Genomic DNA, 12,400 nt, shown 5'->3' on the forward strand with positions numbered 1-12,400 from the left:
GTGACGTCAGGGGCACACACCACCACCCCGAGGTCTCCTGGAGCCTTGCCTCCTCTCTCATCTTTCAATCTCGCAGTTGCCATAGAAACCAGCCCTCTGGAAAAAAAAAATGATGCTGCAGAGATGAAGGAAATGTCTTCCAGGGAGGCTGGGAGAGGGGCTAAGAGGTACCACACAAGGAGAAAGGAGGCTGCAGGCAGGCAGGGGCCCCTCACCACCACCACCACCACCACCACCTCCTCCTCCTCCTCCTCCTCCAGTGAAGGGCAGGCCAAGTGGATTAGTGTGAGCTTGAGTCGCCACGGGGTCTGCACGTGGAAAATGTCACCTTTGCAAATATCTGCCATTCTTACTTTTGGCTGTCAGTCCTCAACCTGATTTTAACACATTAAACATCCTCTCTGAAGATCTCTGGCCAGTAAGCTCTTTAGCTTCAAACATAAGCAGCTACAGCAGCATTTTAATTTAAGACCCAACATTACTCTCTGCTCATGCCTGTATTTAGATTGCTGGAAAGATAATCTGCAAAATACAAAGCAAGAGAGAACACTATGAAAAGGGTGTTCGCCATCCTATATAGTGCTTCATGGACATCTTGACGTGTGATCAAAGGAGAGAAATATACACCCAAAAGAAACAGCCGCTTTCTGGGAGTCGGGTGGTAGCGTAGTGGTTAAGCGCAGGTGGCACTAAAGCACAAGGACCGTCGTGAGGATCCCGGTTCGAGCCCCCGGCTCCCCACCTGCAGGGGAGTCATTTCATAGGCGGTAAAGCAGGTCTGCAGGTGTCTATCTTTCTCTCCCACTTTTTGTCTTCCCCCCTCTTTCCATTTTCTCTGTCCTAGCCAACAACGACAACATCAATAACAATAATGATAGTAACTACAACAATAAAACAAGAAGAGAAACAAAAGGGAATAAATAAATGAAAAAAAAAAGAAATAGCCGCTTTCGGGAAGATGAGAGGAGTGAGGGAGCTGGACTTTCAAACTGTCCTTGTAGTGCATCTGTGAGTCTATTTCCCATGTCAGTGCATGGAGCCGCCATGGACTAGTTCTAAAGGTTTAGCAGGTTTGAGACGGTTCATTAAGATGAGGTACCACGGAATTCGATCAAATGTACACTTACTATCAGTTAAACTCACTCCTACAAGCAGGGTCCCCGGCCTCAGCACTTGTGGCATTCAGAGTCGTGTCCACCTTGGGTTCAGGGCCATGTCCTGGCCACTGCAGGGTATGAGCAGCTGTCCTGATCCACTTATTCCACACAGCAGAGCCAGAAGCACCACCTCACCCCCACCCCAAAAGGCGGCGATGCACAGTCACCAGACGTGCGCATGGGGCAAAATCTCCGACTGAAAACTACTGCTCTCCAGAGAAACATCTACAGAACCTCACTGGCCATCTGTTGGTATCAGTAGCTGCACTGCGTCACCAGGAGACTTACTTCAGTTGTCCTCTGAATTTTCCTTCCTCCTCCAGTGGCCAAAGAGGAACAATTTCCTTTTTTTTTTTTCCACTCCAGGGTTATTTCTGGGGCTCAGTGCCTGCACCACAAATCCACTGCTCCTGGAGGCCATTTTTTCCCTTTTGTTGCTCTGGTTTTTTTTAATAGTTGCTGTGGTTATTATCATTGTTATCAATGTCGTTGTTGTTGGACAGGACAGAGAGAAATGGAGAGAGGAAGGGAAAGACAGAGAAGGGGAGAGAAAGACAGACACCTGCAAACCTGCTTCACCGCCTGTGAAGCAACTCCCCTGCAGGTGGGGAGCCGGGGGCTCGAACCGGGATCCTTCCGCTGATCCCTGAGCGTTGCACTACATGCGCTCAACCTGCTGTGCTACCGCCCGACACCCAACAATTTCCTTTTATCCCCTCTGATGAACTGGGTGCCTCAGTTTAATAAACTTCGGGAGAAAGATATCCCTCCCTGAAAGAGCTTCCCAGGCTGTAGTCACCTGGAGCTCTTGTGAACAAACAGATTCTAAAGCAGTAGGCTTGGGGTTGCAGCCAGGATTGTGCATTATGCTTCCTTTTTCTGAGGTATTGGCGGCTTTCAACATTTATTTTTGTTATTGTTATCATTAATATTTTGTCACCAGAGCTCAGTGTCTGCAGGATGAATCCACTGCTTCCAGGGGTCATTCCCCCCCCCTTTTTTAAATTTCTTTTATCTTCAATTTGATAGGATAAAGAGAATTGAGAGAGGAGGGAGGGAGGGAGGGGGAAAGGGAGAGGAAGAGGGAGAGGGGGGAGAAAGAGAGAGAGAGAGAGAGAGAGAGAGAGAGAAGGAGAGGAAGAGAAACACTTGCAGCCCTGTTTCACAACTTGTAAGCCCCCCCCCCCCGCAGGTGGGGACTGGGGACTTGAACCCGGATCCTTGAGCATGGTACTGTATCCTGATGGCAACTGGTCCTTGGACCTCATTCCCTGAACCAGAGGGAAGGCTCTTCCATCAACAAACTACTGAAGTGAAAGGAACAAAGGAAGGGAGGTAGTTTCACAGACAGACACTGGTTGTACACATGCCTATTGTCCTATATACTGAGGCATGGATATATACTATATGGGCTAGAATATATACAAAATCTACTTTGACTGTTCTAAATCACCAGAAGCCCAAAAGTCACTAAGACTGTGTGGCAAGGACCCCAAAGCTAGCTTCCTACCCCACAACAACACTTCTGTGTTCCAGAAGTCTCTCTCCTGCTTGGAGGAGGCGTGGGGCTGGCTCTTAATATCAGGCTGATTTTGCACCCCAGTAAAGACTACGACAATAAGAACCTCCCACTGCCAGGTGGTGGGCTGGGCCCATGTGCCTCAGCCTTCACGCTGCAGGCCCTGTCCTCTGATGGAATTCTGAGCCGTGCTCCTTTAGAGCCATCAAGTCGCAGAGCCTCCTCAAGACTCATAAGGGAAAGAAAAGTTAGAGGGTGGTCCTGGAGGTGGTACAGTGAATAGAGCATTGGACTCTCAAGCATGACGTCCTGAGTTCAATCCCCAGCAGCGCATGTACTAGAGTGATGTCTGGTTCTTTCTCTCTTTCCTCCTATCTTTCTCATAAATAAATATATAAAATCTTGGGGTGGGGGGAGGGCAGGCAGTAGCGCGCCAGGTTACGCACACATAGTACTAAGCACAAGCACCCATGCAAAGATCCAAGTTCGAGCCCCCAGCTCCCCATCTGCTAGCGGGACACTTCACAGGCGGTGAAGCAGGTCTGAAGGTGTCTGCCTTTCTCTCTCCTCCTCCTTCTCTCTCAATTTCTTTCCGTCCTGTCCAATAAAATGACCGCCAGGAGCAGTGGATTCATAGTGCTGGCACCAAGCCCCAGCGATAACCTTGGAGGAAAAATAAATAAATAAATGAAAAATAAAATATATTTTTTTAAAAAAAACAAAAGGAAAGAAAGAAGCAGTTGGTGATGAATTTTGGCTCAAATTGTAAACAACAGGCTGCAATGCATTTTGGCTCCAGCTGTAAGCAGGTTTTTGGAAAAGTTCAGAAAACCGAAGGGGCAAAGCAATAGTACTGTTCTCCGGTCACGCTATTCCGGGCTTTCAAACTCTACCTTGTGGTCCTCTGGGCTCCTTTCTTCCTCTCCAAGGCATCCCTAATCCCGCTCCACATTCTTCCTGGTCTAGGTAGAAACCAGACTCTGTTGCCTCCTTCGCTGACTCTAACTGATGCCCTTTCCTCCTTCCTGACCCAAACCCAGATCCACCTGTCTGTTCAGAGTCAGCAGGGACATTCACTCCTGCTGTAACTGACTCCTCACAGATCACCACCTCCCATCTCCCCCTCTCGTCCTTTATGGTCTCTCTCAGGTCACAACCCTCCTCCTGACAGCTGAGCAGAAGATGCCAGGGTCCCTACTTCTTCCAACGTCTTGTTTACTGGGACTTCCTCAAGGTGCTTTCGAAAGGATGGTTACAGGCCTCATAATTAGCCAAGGACCAATTAGCACACTCTTCCAACATCAACCTGTCCAACAGTTCCAATCCAAGAATGCCTTGCGTTTTACTTGACTCTGCAAACTGAAGAGGTAAGAAACAGGAAACACAAACGCTGTAAAGCATCAGGGAAAGTCGGGTGAGGTTAGAAAACCCTTTAGGGGACGGGATACAGAGTTCTGGGTGGTGGGAATTGTGTGAAGTTGTACCCCTCTTATCCTATGGTTTAGTCAATGTTTCCTTTTTATAAATAAAAATTTTTTAAAAAAGAAAACCCTTAAAAAAAAAAAAAAAGAAAGAGAGAGAGAGACTCGGCACATTTACCTTATGGTGTTGTAAAAATATTTCTCACGGAGTCCAGCGGTAGCGCAGTGGGTTAAGTGCACGTGGCGCAAAGTGCAAGGACCGGCCTAAGGATCGTGGTTTGAGCCCCCGGCTCCCCACCTGCAGGGGAGTTGCTTCACAGGCGATGAAGCAGGTCTACAGGTGTCTATCTTTCTCTCCCCCTCTCTGTCTTCCCCTCCTCTCTCCATTTCTCTCTGTCCTCTCCAACAATGATGAGAACAATAAAAACAATCAATAACAACAATAATAACTACAACAATAAAAACAACAGGGGCAACAAAAGGGAATAAATAAATAAATATAAAAAATGGTATTGGTATAGAAAAAAATATTTCTCACACCGCATCACCATAAAAGCAAAAACTAATCGCTATGTTGATGGGTGGACAGAATGATGGACAAATGGGGGGTGGGAATAGAAAGATGATGGACAGACAGCAGAGCTCACAGCAGGTAGTTGCATTTCACAGTTAAGAGCATGAGCTTTGATTCAACCTCCTCACTCCTCATCCATGACCTTCTTAGACATCTGAATCTTCCCTTCTGAATGGGGTACGTGCCTGCCACAGAGAGGGGTACAGCTTGACTGACTTACTGCACGGCAGGACACTCAAGTGAGCTTGCAGTCATGTCATTGAGGACCCTCTTATCATTCTCATTCTTTCAAACAAGGAAACAAGCCAGTGTGCACCATTAAAAAGAGTACAATTTTCTAAGCTATAATTAGAGGAGTGAGATAGAAATGCCATGTATTAGCTTTTCCCAGCACAATTAGTTCAGAGGCATTGAGTTCACAGGCAGGAACAAGAGTGACAGCCTGGGGGTAGGAGTGGGGCAGTGGAGGAGCTTTTTAAAGAGTAATGCCCTTCTGAACACAAGCTGCACCTAGTGCAAAGTATCCGGCTTGGTTTTCACTACAGTGGGTGAGGAAGAAAACTGAGATTGCATAAGCAGCACAAAGGGAACAGTGTTTTTTGTGTGGGGGAACTTTATGGGTTTTCTGCAATTTCAAAATGGCCACCTGCACCACATTTCCCATGTTACAGCCTCAGAAGGATAAAGCAATTTATCCACAGCTCTGCAGAGGTGGTTCTGAGACGAAAACCCAGGTGCTTAAAACTCACCTGTTCCTCTGATATCCCAGCAGCCCTGAGCCCCTGCTGGCTCAGGCTAGCTCAGCAGAAACAAGAGCACATGTATCTTCCACTGCCTCACCTGACGGGAGTCTGGAATGGGGACAGAGTCTAGAAGCAGCCTGACTGTCCCCAGCCTGCCTCCTCTTCACCTGAGACAAGTCAGAAAATGCTACTGGAGGTGAGCCAGTGCTGGGCCCTACCGACCACCCTCCACTCCACCCCACTGTGCAGAGGGAGGGGCTCAGAAGGTTTGAGTCATTCGTCCAGGACAGCTCAGCAAACAGCATCTAGATATAAAACAGCCCCCCCACCTCACCCCTGGAAGTCTAGTCTTTTCCACTACTCCAAATAACTGAGAAAACACCCAAGAATTAGTTACAGTTAAAAACTGAGGGGGAGAAGGGAGGCGGTAGTGCACTGTGTTAAGTGCACATGGCGCAAGGACCGGTGTAAGGATCCCAGTTCAAGCCCCCGGCTTCCCATCTGGAGGGGAGTCGCTTCACAAGCTGTGAAGCAGGTCTGCAGGTGTCTTTCTCTCCACCTCTCTGTCTTCCCCTTCTCTCTCTATTTCTCCCTGTCCTACCCAACAACAACAATAACTACGACAACAATAAAAAACAACAAAGGCAACAAAAGGGAAAATAAATAAATATTAAAAAATTTTAAAAAAAAACTGGGGGGGTGGGCGGTAGTGCACTGAGTTAAGTGCACATGGCGCAAGGACCAGCGTAAGGATCCCGGTTCGAGCCCTGGTTCGAGGCCCCGTATCCCCACCAGGAAGGGGGGTCCCTTCACAAGCAGTGAGGCAGGTCTGCAGGTGTCTGTCTTTCTCTCCACCTCTCTGTCTTCCCCTCCTCTCTCCATTTCTCTCTGTCCTATCCAACAACAACAACAGCAGTGGCAACAGTAGCAATAACAACAACAACAACAAGGGAAACAAAAATGGGAAAAATGGCCTCCAGGAACAGTGGATTCATAGTGCAGACACTGAGCCACAGAGATAACCGCAGAGGGGGGGGAGAAAGAAAAGAAAAGAAAAGAAAAACCTGAGAGAACAAAAAGAAGAAACAAAAACGGAAGTTGGAACCTGGCAGTGAAAAGGTATTGTTTTTAAGAACAAATTAAAAAGTGATCATGGGGGAAGGCGGTTAAGGTAACCATGGCACACCTGGTTAAGCACACACATTACAGTGCAAGGACCCAAGTTCAAGCCTCTGCCCACCCACCCCCATCCCCGCAGGGGGAAAGCTTCACATGTGGTGAAGCGGGGCTGCAGGTGTCTGCTTCTCCTCTCTATCACCTCCTCCCCCTTCAATTTCTCTCTGACTCTATCCAATAATAAATAAAATAAAATGAAACAAAATAAAGATTTTTTTTTAAAGTGATCATGGAAGTAAGAGCTAAATTTAAAATGTCAGGCCCAGAGAAACAGCACAGCTGGCAGGGGCTCTGCTTCGACATGCACACAGCCCAGCTTCAGGGCGGCCCTCTCACTGCTCTAGGGGAAGCTTTAGGTCATGGTGTCCTTCCCCTCTCTGTATCTCTGTCTGTCTGTTTCTACCTGAAAAAGTCAGCCCAGAGTGAAGGCCGAGTGACGACAACAAGAAAAGAAAGTATCAATGCCACTTTTAATAGTATCAGTACTCTTTCCATTTCTGTCAAGAAAGCAGGACAGATACAGTGACACATCCAGTCGAGCTCACACATCACCATGCTCAAGGACCTGAGTTCAAGCCCCCAGTGCCCACCTGCAGGAGGGAAAGCTTCACAGGCAGTGAAGCCATGTTGTAGGTGTCTTTCTCACTCTCTGTCTCCTCTTCCCCTCTCAGTTTCTCTCCCATGAGAAAGGAAGGAAGGTAGGAAGAAAGGGAGGAAGGGAGAAGAAGAAAGAAGAAAGGAGGAGATGGGATAGCAGAGATACCTTTGACCCAGCACTTGCAAACCAGTGTTCTGTGCCTAGATTCGGGTACACCTGGACCTGGCCTGCTCCTCCCGTGCCTTGGGGCAGGGAAAAACCAAGAGAGGCCCACACCACCAGGTTACAAAGACGCAAAAGCTGCTTCAAACAGTCTTGGGTAGAAGGAACAGGGCACAGGAGTCAACTGAAAAGGGCCAACCTTGTGGCAACTTGAACATCATAAGAGGGTGAGGTTAATACTGTAAGGGAACCAACTGAGTCTGTAAATCCTGTAAATATCCATGACTAGCAAAGTGAAAAGGGCAGTCAAGTGAGCCAGGCTACTGCAGAATATAATAGGAAAATATTCTGGATCCATTTTAAGAAGCAGGGGAAGGTGGGTGGGTGTGATGGTTCTGTTTCTGCTACTAATGTCTTTTGTAAGACAGGGTATGAATGCTTCTCCAAGCGGAGTGGCTATGAATAAGCCAACTGGATATGGAATGAGGGTGGCAGAAGAAAAGAAGAGAAGAGAAGTCTGGTGATGAGGTCACTGGGAGGAGAGTCAGATCCTAGGCTAAAAGATCAGCTCCTGGGTTCTCTTAGGAAAGAAATGAAGAGAATATAATATTTTGTGTATAGGCCTGTGCTAGCAAGGAGAGACTGAATACATCTTTAAGCCAATTGAAATGTTTAAAAGAGTAAAACAGTGGCCACAGAGAGCTCACCAGATGGACAGCCTGTCTGTCTTTCCCATGTATGAAGTCCTGGGTTCTAAGCCTGGCAGCACACGGGAGCACCAAGAGTCACCACCACGGGTGTCACTGCAGAGCGGTGGCCTCTGCTCTCCTGTTTCTTCCTCTTCCCCCATCCCCACAGGAAGGGGGACGGGGGCTGGCATAATGGCTCAAGTGGCAGAACACTGGACTTGCATGCCTGAGTTTCCCCTTTTGACAACTGGTGTCACAGTTTCTCCAGTGAAACTCTATTGTGTAATAGTTCATTTTTTAAAAATATTTATTTTATTTATTCCCTTTTGTTGCCCTTGTTGTTTTATTGTTGTATTTATTATTATTGTTGTCGTCGTTGTTGGATAGGACAGAGAGAAATGGAGAGAGGAGGGGAAGACAGAGAGGAGGAGAGAAAGATAGACACCTGCAGACCTGCTTCACCGCCTGTGAAGCGACTCCCCTGCAGGTGGGGAGCCGGGGTTTGAACCGGGATCCTTATGCCGGTCCTTGTGCTTTGCGCCACCTGCGCTTAACCCGCTGCGCTACAGCCCGACTCCTGTAATAGTTCATTTTTAAAAAAAACATTTATTCATTCCCTTTTGTTGTCCTTGTTGTTTTATTGTTGTAATTATTGTTGATGTCGTCGATGCTGGATAGAACAGAGAGAAATGGCGAGAGGAGGGGAAGACAAAGAGGGGGAGATAAAGATAGACACCTGCAGACCTGCTTCGACTCCCCTGCAGGTGGGGATCCTTATGCTGGTCCTTGTGCTTTGTGCCACATGCGCTTAACCCACTGCACTACCGCCTGACTCCCAGATAATTTTTTTTTAGTTGAGCCACTGAGGCTGCTGATCAGTATCATACCAAGGACTGAGGTTTACTCTCCCTCTCTCTTCAATTTTATTTATTATTGGATAGATACAGAGAGAAATTGAGAGGGGTAGGGGGAGACACAGAGGGAGAGAGACAGAGACAACTGCAGCCCTGCTTCACCACTTGTGAAGCTTTCCCCCTGCAGGTGGCGGCTAGGGGCTTGAACCTGGGTCCTTGCAGATTGTAGTGTGAGCCCTTAACCAGGTGCATCCCCCCTGGTCCCCTGGGGTTTACTCGCCTGTGCCCAATTTTTAAAAAAGAAAATGTCAGTATGTTTAAATATTAGTCAAGCGAGCACATGAATTCAGTATCTGTATGTATATATACGCTAGGCATACACTATGTCTGCACATAATTTTAAAAAAATAAATCATCATCATTCAACATATTTAAAAGATGAGTAACCAACGGATGAAGTTGGAAGGAAGCAGTTGGGAGTTTAACCCAGAGTGCCTCCTCGCATGTTACAGGTCTCGATACGTGTCACCTTCCTCTGTGTCCCAACAGTGACCAGCCCAGGCCCCAGAGTGACCAGCAGAACAAGCAGGTTGTATGTCAGCGGAAGGAGGGAGGCGGTGCTCCTCCCCCTGCTCGGATGCAGAACCACTCAGCAGCCCCAAAGCCCTCCAGAACATGCTCAGTCTCCAGCGATCCCCCTTCGACGAGCCCTGCCACCCCTAGCTGCACCTCAGGGCAATCGGGACCCGAGAGAGAAGAGGAAACTGGCCGAGAGGGGCCTCCCCTGCAGAGGGGAGGCCAGAGAGGTTCTGATTTCACTAGAGCCTTCCTAGCCCTGCCACTTGTACGGACAACAAACAGAACGCATGTGCACAGTGAGCCTTCTGCTTGGTATTTTTTAGAACGCTGTCGCTGCCAGTCACCAAGCTCCCTCGGCAGAAGGCAGCCTGCTTAGGAACAGCTTGCTGTCAAATTCCCCTCCCAGATCATCTCCACCTCATTTCAGGCACACAAGCAAAGCAGGGCCCTGCCCCACCTCCAAGGGGGAGTTGGATGCAGAACAAAGCCCAGCTTTTTTTTTTCTTAATATTTTATTTCATTTATTTTAATGAGAAAGAGTAGATGGAGAGAGAGAGAGAGAGAGAGAGAGAGAGAGAGAGAGAGAGAACTGCTCAGTTCTTGCTTAATGATAGGGCTGGAGATTGAGCCTGGCACCTCAGAGCCTCAGGCTTGCAAGGCTTTTGCATAACCATTAGGCTGTCTCCCAATTTATGCACAAGGACCCGGGTTCAAGCCCCCATCTCCACCTATCTATCTATCTATCTCCTCCTCTCAATTCATGGCTGTCTCTATCAAAGGGTAGTGATTTCTAGACATGTACACATTGTTCAAGGTAATTCCATGTTTGTTGACTAAGTCTCCTGAGGGCAGAGTTTGCATTAGCAGAGGTGCTTAATAAATGCTCCTTAACTAAAAGAAAATGAGAAGACTTTTTTTTTCCTTTTACTACTTTTGAAAGAAGGTAGTAAACAAAAATGGAATAAAAGCAGTTTCTACTTCTGTGGGTCTAATGTGTGTCTGAGCATGGATGGTTGACCCCCTCCCCCCGAAACTCGTCTGTCAGACGCCCCTTGGCATGCCAGTCTTGTGGTAGAGTGAGATGTGGCCAGAGTACGCCTGCGAATTCCAACCTTCCTATCAGCCTCGCCCAATCACCCCACCCCTCCTCCCTCTGGTGGGCTTCGCCTTTAATATTTCTATTTCCCTGTTCCGGCATCACCATCCACACCCTCTCATTGCCTTGCTCTCTTTTCCCTTATAAGGAGATATTGGTCTCATTGGCCAGCTGGCTACTTCCCCTGCACAGCTATCCCTTTATAAACTTGTAACTGTGACAATAAAGACGATGCGTTCAGGGAGTCTGGCAGTAGCGCAGGTGGCGCAAAGCGCAAGGACTGGCGTAAGGATCCTGGTTCGAGCCCTAGCTCCCCACCTGCAGGGGAGTTGCTTCACTGCTTGTGAAGCAGGTCTGCAGGTGTCTGTCTTTCTCTCCCCCTCTGTCTTCCCCCTCCACATGTTATGTAATGATACCCTAGTTATTTATTTATCTGACATTTATTCATCAGGCTTCCTGTTAGTTCCAACAGTGAGAGTGTACAGTTTTCATTACAGTTATTAAAACATATATATATATATATATATGGGAGTCAGGTGGTAGCGCCGCAGGTTAAGCTCACGTGGCGCAAAGCGCAAGGACCGACATAAGGATCCCGGTTCGAGCCCCCAGCTCCCCACCTGCAGGGGCGTCGCTTCACAGGCGGTGAAGCAGGTCTGCAGGTGTCTTTCTCTCCCCCTCTCTGTCTTCCTCTGCTCTCTCCATTTCTCTCTGTCCTACCCGACAACGACATCAATAACAACAATAATAACTACAACTGTAAAACAAGGGCAACAAAAGGGAATAAATATTAAATTTTTTAAAATATGTATATATAAAAACTTAAAATTGACTATAGTCAAGTTCAAAGAGAACTGAAAGAATCATCTTTCCATGCCTAGTAAGGCAGTCTGTATAAATACACCTTAAGGAAGCACTGAGTCAGGTGGACAAATATTCAGCTATGAGTGAGGCTTTCCCGGGCTGTGGGGGGAAGAGAAGATGTTTTTGCAAATGGAAAGAAAGGGAAGGGAAAGTCCCTGCAAAGGGGTGGGGCTTCCGTGAAAGAAGGCAAGTGGTAAGAAAAGCAGAGGTGAGGGTGACAAGCCTGTGTTCATTTTGTATGAGATTCCCGCAACAACGCAGGCTTGGAAGAGAAGGAAATCCCAAGAGAGAAGACTGACAAATGTCCACACTTCAGCAGAGATGGAGAAATCTACCAAAACTGAAGTTAAGCCAGACACATGGTCTCAGGCATGACTCAATTATATGCATCCATATGCTCTAAGTGAAAGTCCCAGTGGGGACTAGTCTGAATCAGTCTTTTCTGCTACAGGAGAGCTTGGGAGCTGATAGCCTATGATAAGGAAGCCTCCTCCCTGAGTTCAAACAAATGTGCTGCTGTCTTTTCTACAGCCAGCTACTGCCAGGTCCTACACCAATCAAAGGAGGAGCCGGTTTCCTGTGTCCACTGCCTGCTGACTCCACTGGAACTCCAAGACCTTACTGCCTGGGCCGCTGGGCTCCTGGAAGTCTAGCTCCTTCCCTCACCCTGTGTTCATTCCCAACTCTGCTCATGTCTCTTCATGTCCAAGTAATTGCACAATGACTTTATTTCATAAATAGTATAAAAGGGGCGCCCCAACCTGCAGGGGGGTCGCTTCATAAGCGGTGAGACAGGTCTGCAGGTGTCTGTCTCTCTCTCCCCTCCTCTTTTAATTTCTTTCTGCCCTACCCAACAACAATAACATCAATGGAAACAATAACAATAATGACAACAACAAGAGCAACAGAATGGGGGAAAATGGCCTCCAGGAGCAGTGGATTTATAGTGCAGGCACCTAGCCCCAGCG

This window comes from Erinaceus europaeus, unplaced genomic scaffold, assembly GCF_950295315.1.
Source record: "Erinaceus europaeus unplaced genomic scaffold, mEriEur2.1 scaffold_446, whole genome shotgun sequence".
Classification (NCBI taxonomy): domain Eukaryota; kingdom Metazoa; phylum Chordata; class Mammalia; order Eulipotyphla; family Erinaceidae; genus Erinaceus; species Erinaceus europaeus.